A 13,864-nucleotide genomic window follows, 5' to 3' on the forward strand; every position below is an offset into this window, starting at 1 on the left:
ATTTGCAGCAGAACCGATTGATTGCTGTGCAGCAGCCTCTGCCCCTCGTGGGACGCCTCCGTATGGCAGCATGAGCCGTGCGCGAGAGTAAAAGGGGAACAAAACCAGCCGGGAAGGTTTGTCTTCGTTGGGCTGGCTTGCTGGAGTGATTCCTCCACTGATGTGCTTGAATGTACCGAGCTGCTCCATGCAGGGGTACTTAAAGACTATTTAAACGTGAATATACAGTCGCACTTTTTCAAATTGTAAATTATTCTGGCTGTGCACATAAGGCTCCTGAGAAACAAAACCTAAATGAGCTCTTTTACCAAGCCTGATGTATTTCACCTGACGTGCACAGGTATGTTGGATGGGACAGCATGTTTTTAAAGTCGGATTTCTTTAAGGATGTCAGCATATTGATCTGTGCAGTCTTTCTAAGTAGGCTAAAACTTGACAGGCGCATTCAGCTGGCAGGACGTGAGCTGCAACAGCCGGTGATGCTGGGCAGTTTGTGTTACGGGTGGTGCTGCGCATCCATAGTGCCTTGCCGCCGTGCTACACTCTCAGTGGGGGTTTTGGAGTGAAGACCTTCCAGTTCCTGGGGTTTGCTTATGGCTGTGTGAGTGTTTTCACAATGTATTTCCAAGGTTTGGCTTGGGACTGTATTTTTCTGTCAAGTGACAGACCTTGAGAAATGGAGGCAGGTAGAAAAAAGAAACTATATTGAACTACTGCAGAATTAAAACATCATACAAATTAGGACTGAGATTAAATTGTACTTAAGCCAGTCTCAAACTGGTATTCCTATAAGAAAATGTCCTTGTAAAATCAAAATACTCTATGTGACTTAACATCTCAATGTTATCATAGGCAGGACATAACTAATTGGATCACTTTCTCCAGGAAAACATCAGGTAATTAGAGATACGGTTTAGCCAAAACCTAGAAGGAAGTTGTGAATATAGCTAGGCAGGTTCCCTTTTGTACTGGATGAAATTAGCATCAGAAAATACATTATACTTATTGAAGGTAAAAAATGTTGTATCCAAGAGCGCTGTTAAAGCAGCAGCCCTGACTGAAAGCAGTTTCATAGTGTCCCATTCAAAAGCTACAGTGTACTTTAATGCATACCGTACAGCTGGATTCCTGGGTGATTCAGATCACCTGGTGATTAAACAGCAGTCTGAAGTAAATATCATCTTACATTAAGTTGGTCATGTTACTTTCCTTTGATGTGGAAATATGCCCAATGTCTCATGTGATCCATTTCTCTAGATAAGAATGGAAAGGCCGGTATCGTGGCCGTTCCTACAACGTACACATCCAGTCAGTGCCGTTGTAATTGTGCAGAAAGAGAACTATATCTTAGGGGACATAAGCTCGTCCACAGCTGTGAAGTGCTTGGGCATCCAAATGATCCTGCGGGCACTCGCTTCCCAGAGCTAGATCCTTGCAGTCCTAACCCTGGGTCTGTGATCTGTACAGGCTCAGGTCTCCCAGGAATATTTGCTGAATGCATTGAGGTCTGCGCTTGATGTGCCTTTTGTTTGACAGTGCTGATTAGTTAGGTGCTCAAGCTGTCCAGGGATCCAGAAGCGAGGTGTTCCTTGACAAGGTGGTCTCAGAGAGCCCGACTGTCTTCAGGTTACATATAGATGATCAGGAGCACTTGAAAACCATGAGGGGAGTATATTGCCATGGTTTTGGGGTTTTTTTGTTTTGGTGTTGTTTTTCCCACTCCCCCCCTCCCCCCAATTAGGCTTTGTCTAGAGCTGTCACCCAGATGTGAAGAGCCAAGTTCTGAATTTGCATCTTTTCATTTCTTTATAGAGTGCTAGAGCCATAAACCTGTGTGTTGTTCTGGGTTGGTGGTTTCTGACTCCTTATGTATGAAACTGTTTCGCCTTGCTTTCAATACAGAAATATTCATTAGGAGAGCTGTGATCCTACAGCTCAGTGGCAAGGGCATGAATCCAGGAGTGGGGAAGTTTGGTTTCTAGTCCTTTTACCAGCTCTATGTTAAATATTAAAAACGTATTTGCACAATACATGTGGTTAAGCAATATTGAATTTCAAGAAAAATATATTTATTGTTAAAGTGTCCCTTGATTCTTGCAAATACTTATAAAAATCACACCTACTAAAAACGCTGCACCCAAAGGGTACGTCGGACTCCACAGAAGTCCCATCAATTCCACTGCCCTTCCCTGCACTTAATTTAGGTGATGGATCCCCAGGGGATGAAATTCTCTTTCTTCTTATGCTATGGTGTAATGTGGGCAGGATTGTTCCTGTCGTGTGTGTATAGGCTATTAATTTATGATGCTGGAGAAGAAGGTCAGATTCTGGTCTGGTTTTCTGTGTCCTAGTTGTTAGACTCTGTCACTCTACTTGTTTGTTTTTCCGCTTGTGTTTCCTATCGGCTGGTTGGCATTTTGCTCAGCTTCTGTTTGCCGTACTTGTAGGTGGTTTAGTTTCAGATGTGGGTTACTCTGAATACACTCCCCAGAGTTGCGGGTTGGCTGTGAAGAGGGCAGTCCTGCTCGGGCCCCCCGTTTTTCCCACTGCGCATTCTGACCCCACCTTGTGCAGCCAACCACAGGGGGAGTTGGGAAAACTGCTTTAAAAAAAAAAAAAGTTTGTTTATTTTGGTGGTTTAGTTTCACATCTAATCAGTGAGCTGGGCCAGCTCATCGTGCAGCTGCATGTTTACTAGATCCAACAGGAATGGTTGTTGGCAAGGGAGAGCTGAACTGCCCCTCCAGTAGCAGCCAGCCCTTTGGGCAAGTTCAGGACAGGCAGACGCAGCCCCCATGTGTGGTGGGCAGAGCCGGAGAAGGGCAGCCCCCACCAGGAAGCCAGGCTTTGGCTGGCTCAGGCCCACCGTCTTTTTGTGACTCCTGCCCGCTTCGGCTTACATCAGAAGTACCCTGTGACTTTGGCGGAAACATTTATTGAACTTGTTTGCTTGATAAAAATGCTTCTTACTTCATTGAGTGAATTCTGTCTGATGCATATCCTGATCCATTGCTCCCCTCTTCGGCCTCTTGTTTAATGTTATTAAAAAAAATGGCTTTGTTTATTCTGAATTGCTATCTCCCAGGATACCTTTAAATCTGGTAAATACTCTCTCTGATCTAAGTAGGACAACACCCAATCTCTGTGAGCAGAGAACCTAAGATCTTATCTCTATAAAGCAAAAGGCAAAGCAGACTGACTTTAAGTAGGACAGGCTGAGTTTGGGTTCATCTATGTTGTCATTCTGGTTAATAACGCTATTCAGGCTCCCTAAGAAAAAATTGCTTATGCAGAGGAACAAAAAAGAGTGTTGATAGCCTTTTGCAGCGATGAATCTTCAGACCTAAACTCATGTGGGAAGAGGTTCAAATCCTGGGTTTGATTTGAACTCATCTGTGTTGCATCATATCTCTTACATTAATACATCAAACCATGCAGAATTAGTGAGGACACTTCTCTTAAGCTTAGTACTAGTGTTTGTTTGCCTGTCATCACAGCTGAAGTTCACATTAACTCAGTGCCAAAAAAAATGATGTCAGAAATCTGATGCTTATCTTTCCTGTAAATTGTACCCTGGTGATTTTGTTTTGAAGCTTTGTTTTTCAGTGATCTAATATAGCCACACTTAAACTGGAGAGAACAGACAGTTAGGCCCCAAATGAAGGCCCTTGGTGTTTGGAGGGGTTCTTGTGGTCACTGCAGTGAGCTTTGGGTCTGGCCTGAAGAGCAAGTTCTGGAGATGCTGCTTTGGCAATTAAACCGGCTTTGAAGTCCAAGAAAGCAATCTAGAAGGACCACGACTCAGTGGACTCAAAACCTATTGGGCACTTCAAAGCATTGTTGCCAAATTAATTTGAAGTCTGGAACCTGGATGTGGACTTGTACGGTGTGCTCCAGCCTGGGCAGGCAGTTGTCTGGCTACCTGGTCAGCTCCCCGGGCAGCGGGCAAGGCAGAGGGCAGCGTGCCGGGCCCTGGAGCTCCTGCGGCCTCATCAGCAGCGCACACGTGTCGCACCTCAGCTGCCTCTGAAGCGCAGAGAGCTAGGAGGCTGCCTGGCTTTTGTGGGACAGCGTTGTCATGAGAGCCATGGGAGGGTCCCTTCCACCTGCGGGAATGCAACCCCTCACGCTCACAGAGCCCTCATGCCTCCAGGCTGAGGGGCCTGGACGTGGCCCTGTCCACCCTGCGTGTGGAAGCTGGGCCAGCGTGCACAGCACCGGACAGTGCCTGTGGCCAGAAGATGGCCCAACCCTTGCCCAGGGCTTGGCAGGGCTGGAAGGAGCAGATGAAGGAGGGCTAAGAGCGGGTTCTCTTCACAAAATTCAGACATCTACCATGTGTGTACGTCTTCTGATGAGGAGAGCAGCTGCCATGCAAACAGAAGGGTTAGTGAGAACGAGGTTTAAAAGTAGGTTTTGTGGTTAGTGGTGAACTGGCACAAAAACGAAGTTCTGTTTCCTGTTTCTGAGAGATTCACAAAACATTGTTTAGTACCGATCTTCTAGGTGACAACAAAACATCCTCACAACTGATTTCATTTAGCAGTAGAGAAAAATTGAAAACCTTTTAGTTCTGGATTGGATTTTTGTTGGTGTGTGGGTTGTGGCTTTTTTCATTTTACTTTTTCAAAATGGGGTTGTTGGCCTCTGGGTTGGGAACTCTGTCAGTCTCCTGTTCAGGTTGTATGTCTGCTCAGCAGTGAGTAGAGTAGCTAAAATGTTTCTTCCACGAAACATTGATTAAACAAAGAACATCTCCCTGAATGATCCTGGCTTTTGCTCAGTTCAGTGGTGCCTGTACTTCCGGATCTAGTCTCCCCAATGTATGAAAACATGGGTTGTCAGTTTCTTGAAGAGTGTTGATTTAAACTCAACAGGATTAAAAAAAACCCATATATTCACGGTGTAGCTATTGTTCACTTTGTTTTAAGCAAATCTGGTCTCAGGGGGAAAAAGGAATAAGTTTGTGCTGCCAGCTCCTGCTCTTGGGACCTCTGCCCTCTCAGATGGGAGCAGAGCCCCACCACTGTGGTCCATGGTTGTAGGAGCATGTGACCAGTAAAATTGGGATGTTAGATGCTCCCATAAAATTGAGAAAGTTATGATTTCTGCTTTTTACTCCCAGTGTCTATGCAAAATTCCTTAAAAATACCTCTTCTATGCAGTGCATGGTTACCATTCGTCTGCCTGGGCAGCTGCCAGCTACTCCAGCCAGTGCAGCCCTCTGGAAGGCACTGCTGGGCCTGTTAAAATGGGTTGTGGGCCCGTGGTCTGGGTGGATTTAAAGCAAAAAATAATGTATAGTTGACAGGATCCTCCTGGACTTTTATTTTAAAGTGTGTTTAGGCAGCTTCCCGAATGCAGTGCATGTTCCCTGCAGAGCCATACTCCCAGCCTGTTTTGGATTTGAATTAATTAAGATCGGTTCCCATTTCCTGCTCTCGAGTCATTCATTTAATCTGTTTTCATATATGAGATGTACTGTAGTCACCGGTTTCCTTTCTTAATCTCAGCTACAGTCTTTTAGCCTTCATGTATACAATTTACATATTTCCTTCCTCTCATCACGATGCTGTAACTGGTTATAGAGACAATGTGGAGCAGAACTGCTGAACAGGAAGAGCTGCTGAACTTCCTCATCCTTTGGAAACTCCATAATTTAAGATTTTTTTTGTTTTCATCATGAAACAGGATAATAATTATATATGAAATAACTATTAAATAATTAATGTAAAATAACTAATATAAAAATGCTTCACCTAAACCAAAGCAGTAGAAGTGTTTGTGCATGAATATATATAGATAGATAGATAAAGAAATATTCTGTCTTGGCTCGTGTAGATCAAGAGAGTTCCCTCAAAATAGTCTTAATGGGAACAAAACTGTATTTTTCCATGGAAAACTGTTGGGTTTTCTTCTTTGTTCGTATATATGGGAGTGTTTTCTGTGTGGCTCTGTGGTCATGGCAGAGGCTGAGGAGTCCTGGATGCTACTCAGTGCTCTCTTTCAGTGTTGCACTGAATTGGTTTCCAAGGGCCATCTTGTGAAAGCTAGACGTTTAGCCATGTTAGGGAACTCCACTGCGCAGGCAGATGCTCTTTCCTAAAATACCTTCTCCTTGGCTGTCCTGTTGAAAAATATATCCAGATGTTTCCAGTTCTCTTTTGGTATCAGGGCTATAGAGGGACTGCTAGTAGTTCTATTTTTGTGACTTCCTGGCATTACAGCAGAAGAAGAAAAAAATGGATTAAAACCTGACGCAGAATACATAAAGAAATGCTTAAGTTTTAAGTTAGATTATAAAGTAACCATCTGTGATTGTCATGATTTTTTTCCTAATCTGCTTAGAGTGATGGACTTATCTTACGTTGAATTCTTTCCGTGTTCTCATCAAAAGCCAAGTGTTTTTTACAGATATTTCAGTCTCTTTAAGTTTTCTTTTCTGGTGTCCTGACTTCAACTCTTGCTTTGCTGTTTTCCATCTGAGGCCAAAATCATGTGCAGTCCAGCATAATGGATTTCTTCTTTTGTGTTTACTGCCCCGATACATACCATATTGTACATCTTTGTCCAAGTCAGTGAATGTATCTGCAGTTCACAGGAACAGTGTTGGAAGTTCAGTAATTGGATGAATTGGTTACTTGCCTAATGCAGCATGAGGAAGAAACACTCTATCAACTTTTACAGCCCAGAGCATAGGGATTCAGCGTATTAAAATTCCAAGTTTTAAGCTTTATCATGGGATAGATTTATAATGTTCTCTTCTTAATTCAAATATAAATCTCGCATGAGAAAAATTGGCTCCGATTTATGAAAATTGTTCTTTTGGCCCTTGTAAATGATATTATTAATCTTTTGCATACTGGGGCAGGCTTGGATTAAGTCTGCATTTAAGGGCTGCAGGTGCAAGGCTGTAATGCTAAGCCAGAGTCAGGGTGTCCCTGGGGGCTGTGTCAGAAGGATGACTTTGGATCGTGTACTCGTGCCAGGGCTTGTTCCCTCTCTCCAAGGGGTGCCTGGAAAGCAGAGGCAGTTGTTCTTGTAGCACAATAGCTCAAGCGCACACACCTGCTCAGCTTTATTTTTCTTCAGGGAAGTAGGCAAGAGCAATTAGTTCTTCTTTGTGACGTACTCTTTATTTGGTGGTCTTTGCCTGGGCTCCGTGTGCAGATGTGCTGAAGGCCATTTGGCTTCCTTCAGTCTGGAGCCCTGGGAAGAAGCAGCTGCCGAGCTGAAGGAGACCACAGCTAGATTGCACAAGTGCTCTTTCTGTAGGGTTCAGCTCAGGGCCCACATGAAGGGAGACATCTATTAGATCATCTTCGTCTGGGCAGAAAAGCTGGAGGGAGAAAGGGAAGTTGCAGTGAGACACAGCACGGTCTCTGACAACTGCATGTAGGAAGATGTGGCTGTTCCAGGCAAAGCTTCTGCCCTGGCTCGGTTGGAGCTAGACCTCCTTGTCAGGAGAACATAGAAAGCAGCCTGTGGCATCACAGTCAGCTCTGCTTTTACCTTGGTGACAACAGCTCAGCTAAGAATTGACTTCTGAGATGGTTTTCTTTGCCTCAGGGGAAGCCTGCTAAAGCTGAATAAGTAATATTTTTGTGCTTTGTCACATCCCAACTGATAGCAGTGAGGTATTGGGCAGTCCTGCTGATTACAAGGGTTTTAAACTTCAGGTGCAACTGCCAGCTCTAGGAGAACTCAGCAAACAATACCTTACCTGAACACTACAGCAGTCACCACAGGGACTGTGGAGATGCTCTCTGCAGGCTCCCGTCCTCCTCCTATTCTCCACTTGCTCAGAATATGGTCAGAAGGATGCGGAGGCAACAGTGGACCAGTAACAGTTTGGGATCTCAATACAGTGCTGTGGGAATGAAAGCAATCTTGCCCTTACAAGTGTTAATTAACAAGATCTCACCTTAGGTTAACCTGTGATGCTGCTGAGTCTGAGGGGCACAGTTCATTTATGGGATCAGCCTGAATAGGACTGGTCAGAGAAGCGGGATAATGTTTTGAGAAGAACTATACAAAAGAGACTTGAATGGTGTAAAACCTACAGGTTTAAACTTGTCTACATGGCTTGCTTTGGTCTACTTAGCATACTGAAGAGAAATATAAGAGAGGGTTAGATCCTAATCTTTTATGATCTGAATGAAGGCAACATACTATTGATAATTAGCCCTCTTAATATAGACAAGACGTAAAAACTGGGGGAAAAAACCCAACCTGGAAATAGAATTAAAATATTCACCATGAATATTGGCATGTATTCTGAAATAAAACCCCGGTGTCTTCCTGTTTAAGTTGCTCAGTGTGGTGCAGGAGAAACTCGTTGAAATCCTGAGGTGTCAGTAACTGAGGAAGGTGGGACAAGGGTGCATAATGGACCGTCAGATCTTCAAAAGTAAGATTCTGCTTTAGCAAACTGTAAGCGCATGAGACAAGTTTGTAGGGCAGGAGCATGCCAGTCGGACCAATGGTCCGTTCAGTTTCCTGTTGCTGGGGTCAGTGAGAGGAACCCATAATGCTTCCCCCGATGGGCTGTTGTGCCGTCATTTACCGGCGTGGGAAGGTGCTTCCTGTGCCTAGGCGGTTAGTGGCTTGTTTGCATCATGGAGCGGGACGCTTTTCTCGGCAACTTTTTACCGTCTGTTTCTGTTACCAGATTTAACTGTGTAACTACTTAAACGACACCACTAGGCTCTTTGCCCCAGGAAAGCTGTGCAATGGTCCATTGTAAAATCCCCATCATCTAAACTAGGTTAATGATGCGCGGTCTTTTTTTTCCATATTAAATATGTAATTATGCTTCTCCTTTGTTCATTTGCTGCACTGGGACAGCTTTGCATTTCTTCATAATGTTTCTGTTGAACTTTTTTAAAGATGTCTCTCACAAGAATGCCGTTCTGGTTGTGTCCTTCAGAACATCTCCTTCGTGATCTCCTGCTTTCAGGGTAAAATCCCTTCCTCTTTCCAGCCACAAAAGAAAGGAAAGCCTCACATTTTCTTAATTTCCTTAGAAGGCAGAAGAACTGGCATAATCTCAGTGTGCACATTCCCAGAGCTTTCATGCTTTGCTCTGAGTTGCAGTTACAAGCAGAGAGAGAAGGTGTAGGTACATGCACCCCGCTAGTCCCTGCAGATATCGCTGTTACAGGGCTGTTCTGAAACAGGCATAGATAGGAGCCTTTTATCATGCACCTGGCAGGTGTGTGTGAACACACATTTATCGTTTCTTTTTTTTCTTCCTCCAGACAACTTACTACTGCCAAGGTTTAGAAAGAACAGGTACAAAAGCTTGTGTCCCGTCTTCCCATGTGCTCAGACCTACTCAAAGTGACTCTCTCCTGTGTGGATGGTACAAATCGGACCTGCCTACAGTCCCCAAAAAACTGGGGCTTTTTTTCTAAACCGTGGCCTTTACCTTTGGCCAGTGCATGCCTGTGTATGGCACGGTGGGTGTAGGTGGATGCCTGTGCTCCCCTTGCTGCTGCAGTAGTAAAGTACCTGGAGGCAAACTTCTCAGAACCATTTGGGCTGTTTTGCTGGTGTTCACTGGTTTCGAGAGGCAGTGGTCAGAAGCCAGCTCTTTTCAGGTGAAGAGGTGTGCTCAGACCGGTGTACAGCTCCCAGACGCTCACCCCCAGAAACGAAACTCCAGCCCAGCTGGCTGTGGGAGTTAAACATCTTGCAGCACCTGGACTGTTGAGAGTCTGTCTGACCTGCAGCAGAAGCAGCTCTTGCTGTGCAGCGTTTCTGTAAATCACCTGCAGACCTGCGGTGTTACTGTGATGCTCTCTGAAGCGTTTATGTGACTGGGGTTGACTGCATCTCCTGGACTGGAAAGGCACAGAGGTGGCATAAACATGGTGTTTGGCTGGAGTGTGAACTGGCAAGCTTGAGCTCACTTTCTCCACTGGGCAGATGCTCAGATGTTGCAAAGTGTTGTGGCTCCACTGGGGCCACTGGAGCTGTAGACACTTATGTCATTCGAGAATCTGTCCCAAATGTTTAATAACAACCCATTGTCCTTGTTTCCGGATATTTTTCTTTTACAATTCCAGCTTTGTGGGGACTTAGTGCTACTAGAAATTTTGCCGTGAGGTGTTTCTGGAACCCAGATCTGAGAATGCGTTTTATACATTTGTAGCTGAAACCTATGTGAAACCTCTGGTTTAGCCAGATTTCCCAGTCTGAGATCAGCTACTTCACCTTTGTGTCTGCTGTGTAGTTTTAAACGTGTTACCTGATCGACTCCTATGGAGCAGCGCTGTGACTAAAGGCAGTGAAATACATCGGGAGCCTACAAACTTGTTGCGGAACACAATCCTTTTTTCGTAAGGCAGCAAAGACCTGACATTTCAGGCTGCTTTCAGCTTTTATTATTTAATATTGCGATCACCCGTTTTCTATCATGTTCTTTTTATTTAATGAGTTGTTGAAAATATTTACTTTCTTCTCCAAACATCTCTGTCTTGTAATCATTCTGGAGGCATCTGGAACTGAAGTCTTTGATACTCTGTTTATCTGATTTTTAGCTCATTCAAAATTTCTATTGGAGAAATCTGGAAATCATTAAGATAATTTATGTTCTCCATCTAAACCCATTAAAATAGTAGTGATTGTAATTCTCTAGGCTCTCTATATGTGTGTGGTTGGTTTTTAAACTTTGTTGTTTCCAGGATGTTCTAATAACCTTGGCTCTCCTGCCTTAGTGTGGAAAGGCTATTGCGGAGTTACATTTGATTATCTTATTTTGGCTTGATACTGGGAAGAGAGAAATTAAAAACCTTACTGAAACTGCTGGAAAACAGCAAGAAAGAGAGTGAGTTTGACAGAGTGACAAGATCTGGGTTCAGTTCACTCTTCTGCTGCAAGTGATTTGATTTCTCTGTCTCAGTTTTTTTGTCTGAAAAATCAGTTATTATTCTGCTTTTCCTCCAGTCCTTTTCTCAGTCATACATCTCCACAACGGAGGATGGTTTTGATGTATGAATATTGTCTAACAAAAACTGACCCCAAAGCTTAGAGATGGGGCCCAGGAGCCCTATGTTCTTGCGAAGACGAATGGCACTGGTGGGAAGTCAGTACTTCTTTGGAGTTCGGGGGTGCACCTAACAAATGTCTCTGTGGTTCAGGTTTATCCGGGAAATTTATTCCCGGACAAGTGCATGTTAGTACAACCTTATAACAACTCTCAAATGATATACTGAGGATTTTTGGGTAGCTGACAACAGCAAAAGGTTCAGGCATGAGGGAGAAGTTTAACCTTTGATAGAAATGCCAGCTTCTGTCAAGATGATGAAATACTTGATTAATCTTCTACAAGACTTTTGTTCATTTTCAGTTAATATAGTGAGCAACAGAATCTATTGAATTTCTCTCTGTCCCACATGGTTGAAGCAAAACTTTTGCATGCAGTGCAAGTTGTATAACAGTAGGCAAATTGGGAGATAGGTATGAGAAAATAAATGAACTGGGAGCCAAGCCATCTAATTTACTGCCAGGATGGCTCTTCTGAACTAAACCAAAAACCGAATATGTTTATCTCTGTCGCTTAATTAAGTGAATGAAAATTTTAAAAAGTAACTGAGACCATCCACGTTGTGATTTCACGGGCAAAGCAAAGTGCCCTAAGCAGGAAGAGGGAGCACCCTTATCTAGGCGATCTGTCCCTCAGCAAGTGTAATTTTACTATGATGTGGCTGCGGTATAAGTCTAGGAACACAAGCGCAAATTCTGTGACTCCAAAACCATTACATTTTTTAAGCCTAAAAAGCCTGTAAATATTTTTCTAGTGTCTTACTTTTGAAACTTTCTTTTCAAAATACGGTATTTAAGCTGAAACTAAACTGGAAACTCTGTGTATGTATGTGTCTATATACTTTGGCATTGGCTACTGTTGTTACCTTGCCTACAAAAAGGTAACCTGTAAATAGTGTACTCTCTTCAGTACAAGAGGCAGTGCTGAATTGCTTTATGTTTGTCTTTGGATAGAAAAAAATGTATGAATGTTTGCATATTGATAAATGGGGAAAAAAGGTAATGGTCAAAGACTGTCACAGGTTACTTGGTCTTCTGGAGAAAAACAAGGTCTTTTTTAATGCTAGAAGTACAAAAGATGCAGAATTGCATTATTACTGTTATATCCTCAGTACCCATATGTAGCCCTTTCTAGTAAGGCACTCAACCCCGTGATGGAAAGGCATCTGCTTGTGACAGACAATTTAACATTTGTTTATTTGCTCACATTAATGGTTCCAGCTAAACAGTTCTGGGGAAAGAAATTACTACTGTAAACTGAGTTTTCTCTGATGCAGAAAACCCAATTTTTCCACTTTACGTAGCTGGAAAGCAGGGCGGTTACTAAGATTTTGGTTTCTTCACCAGCAGTAGTGAATAAATTCAATCTGGATGTTTTGAGATAAAAGACTGTTCTGCCTGCGCAAACTGCCACTGAGGCTTAGATCCCATTGTTGCAAAGCTTAGAGCAAATGAAGCAGCTGTTTCAGCCCAGTTTAGACATGGTGAACAAGAGTGAAGCATATTAACTCCAGCTGCGTACTGATAACAGCTGGGAGGGAAAATCACTGCAAGGGAACCTTAAAGTAAACTTGGAATTCTAGCAGGCTTAGCTGTTGTGAGTGTGCCGCCGAGGGAGGAGCAGCGGTGAAAATTTGATCCTTAGAAACGCGGAGAATTTAATGAGAAATTTCTGTGCCTCTTCGTGTGCTTCTGTAAAGATGCAGAGCAGGTTCTGGAGGTGGTGGCGTCGCCGCTGAAATCTTTCCATGCAGGTCTCAGTCTGTTCTTACGCTCATGGGCAGTTCTGAGGTCAGGGCAAGTACTGAGTGATGGATGATGTGCAGCGTAACGTTGTCCCTTTGAAAGCAAGATACCGCACCCCTACCCTGTCTGGTTAGAGACTATGCTGCCATCTCTTCAGTAGCATTCTGCTTTCCAGAATAACATCTGCCAGTATTCAGGCTCCTTTTGAGGGGTCGCTTCATTTTGGTGTGTTGAGCACAAAGAGCAGTATAAAATTAGAGGAAATAATTCATGTTATGTAGTGGTAATACCAGCAAAAATTTCCAGAGAAATTGTGTTAAACCAAATACTCCCTTAGGCCTTTGTTGCAGTAGAATAATGGTTTACTTAGGTTCAGGTGGAATGGGAATGTATTTTAAGAATTTCCTTCTAATTGGTACTCTGTGGTAGCTGATGGTTAAGAACAGTTCTGGATTATTAGTGCTGAGGTCCTGCAGAGCACGAAAGAGCAGGTTGGTAAGTGTATGCTGTGTTTGGTCAATATTTCCAGTACATCTGTTGATAACTTTCAGTTGCGCCCTACCCATGCAAATAAACGTTAAGACAAGAAAGCACACGTTTTCTGAGTTAGATGAAGTGTCCATAGCTTAATGGCTCCACTTGGCATCCATCAGAATTTTGAGGGATTTTTTAACATGAAAAGTTTGGGGTATACTGATGTTTTTTCCACCAATATCCCCAGATGTGCGTGGTTCCCCAGCTGTCCTTGAATACATGTAGAAGGAAAGTGGCAGCACTGTTCAAGCTGCAGGTGGGAATGGCTTCTGGGCTGGAGCACGGAAGCTTTCAGCAATTTCTTGCTGTTGAGATAACTGAGCAAATGTGTCCCATTTTTGTGTAATTATAATTTTTCCCCCTTTCTTTTGTTGTCTTCTCCATCCCTTCAGCTTATGTTCGTGTTCTGTTTGGTGTCTTCTAACCTCTATGGAGTTGGAGTCACGTCTTGAGTATGTTCTACAAAGAACCTTGGGTACTAGGCCTAGACTTAGCTGAAGTTTTGGACAGGAGGCAACACAGCTGTCTGTGTCCC

The sequence above is a fragment of the Eurypyga helias genome, unplaced genomic scaffold (assembly GCF_000690775.1).
Source record: "Eurypyga helias isolate BGI_N326 unplaced genomic scaffold, ASM69077v1 scaffold16406, whole genome shotgun sequence".
Classification (NCBI taxonomy): domain Eukaryota; kingdom Metazoa; phylum Chordata; class Aves; order Eurypygiformes; family Eurypygidae; genus Eurypyga; species Eurypyga helias.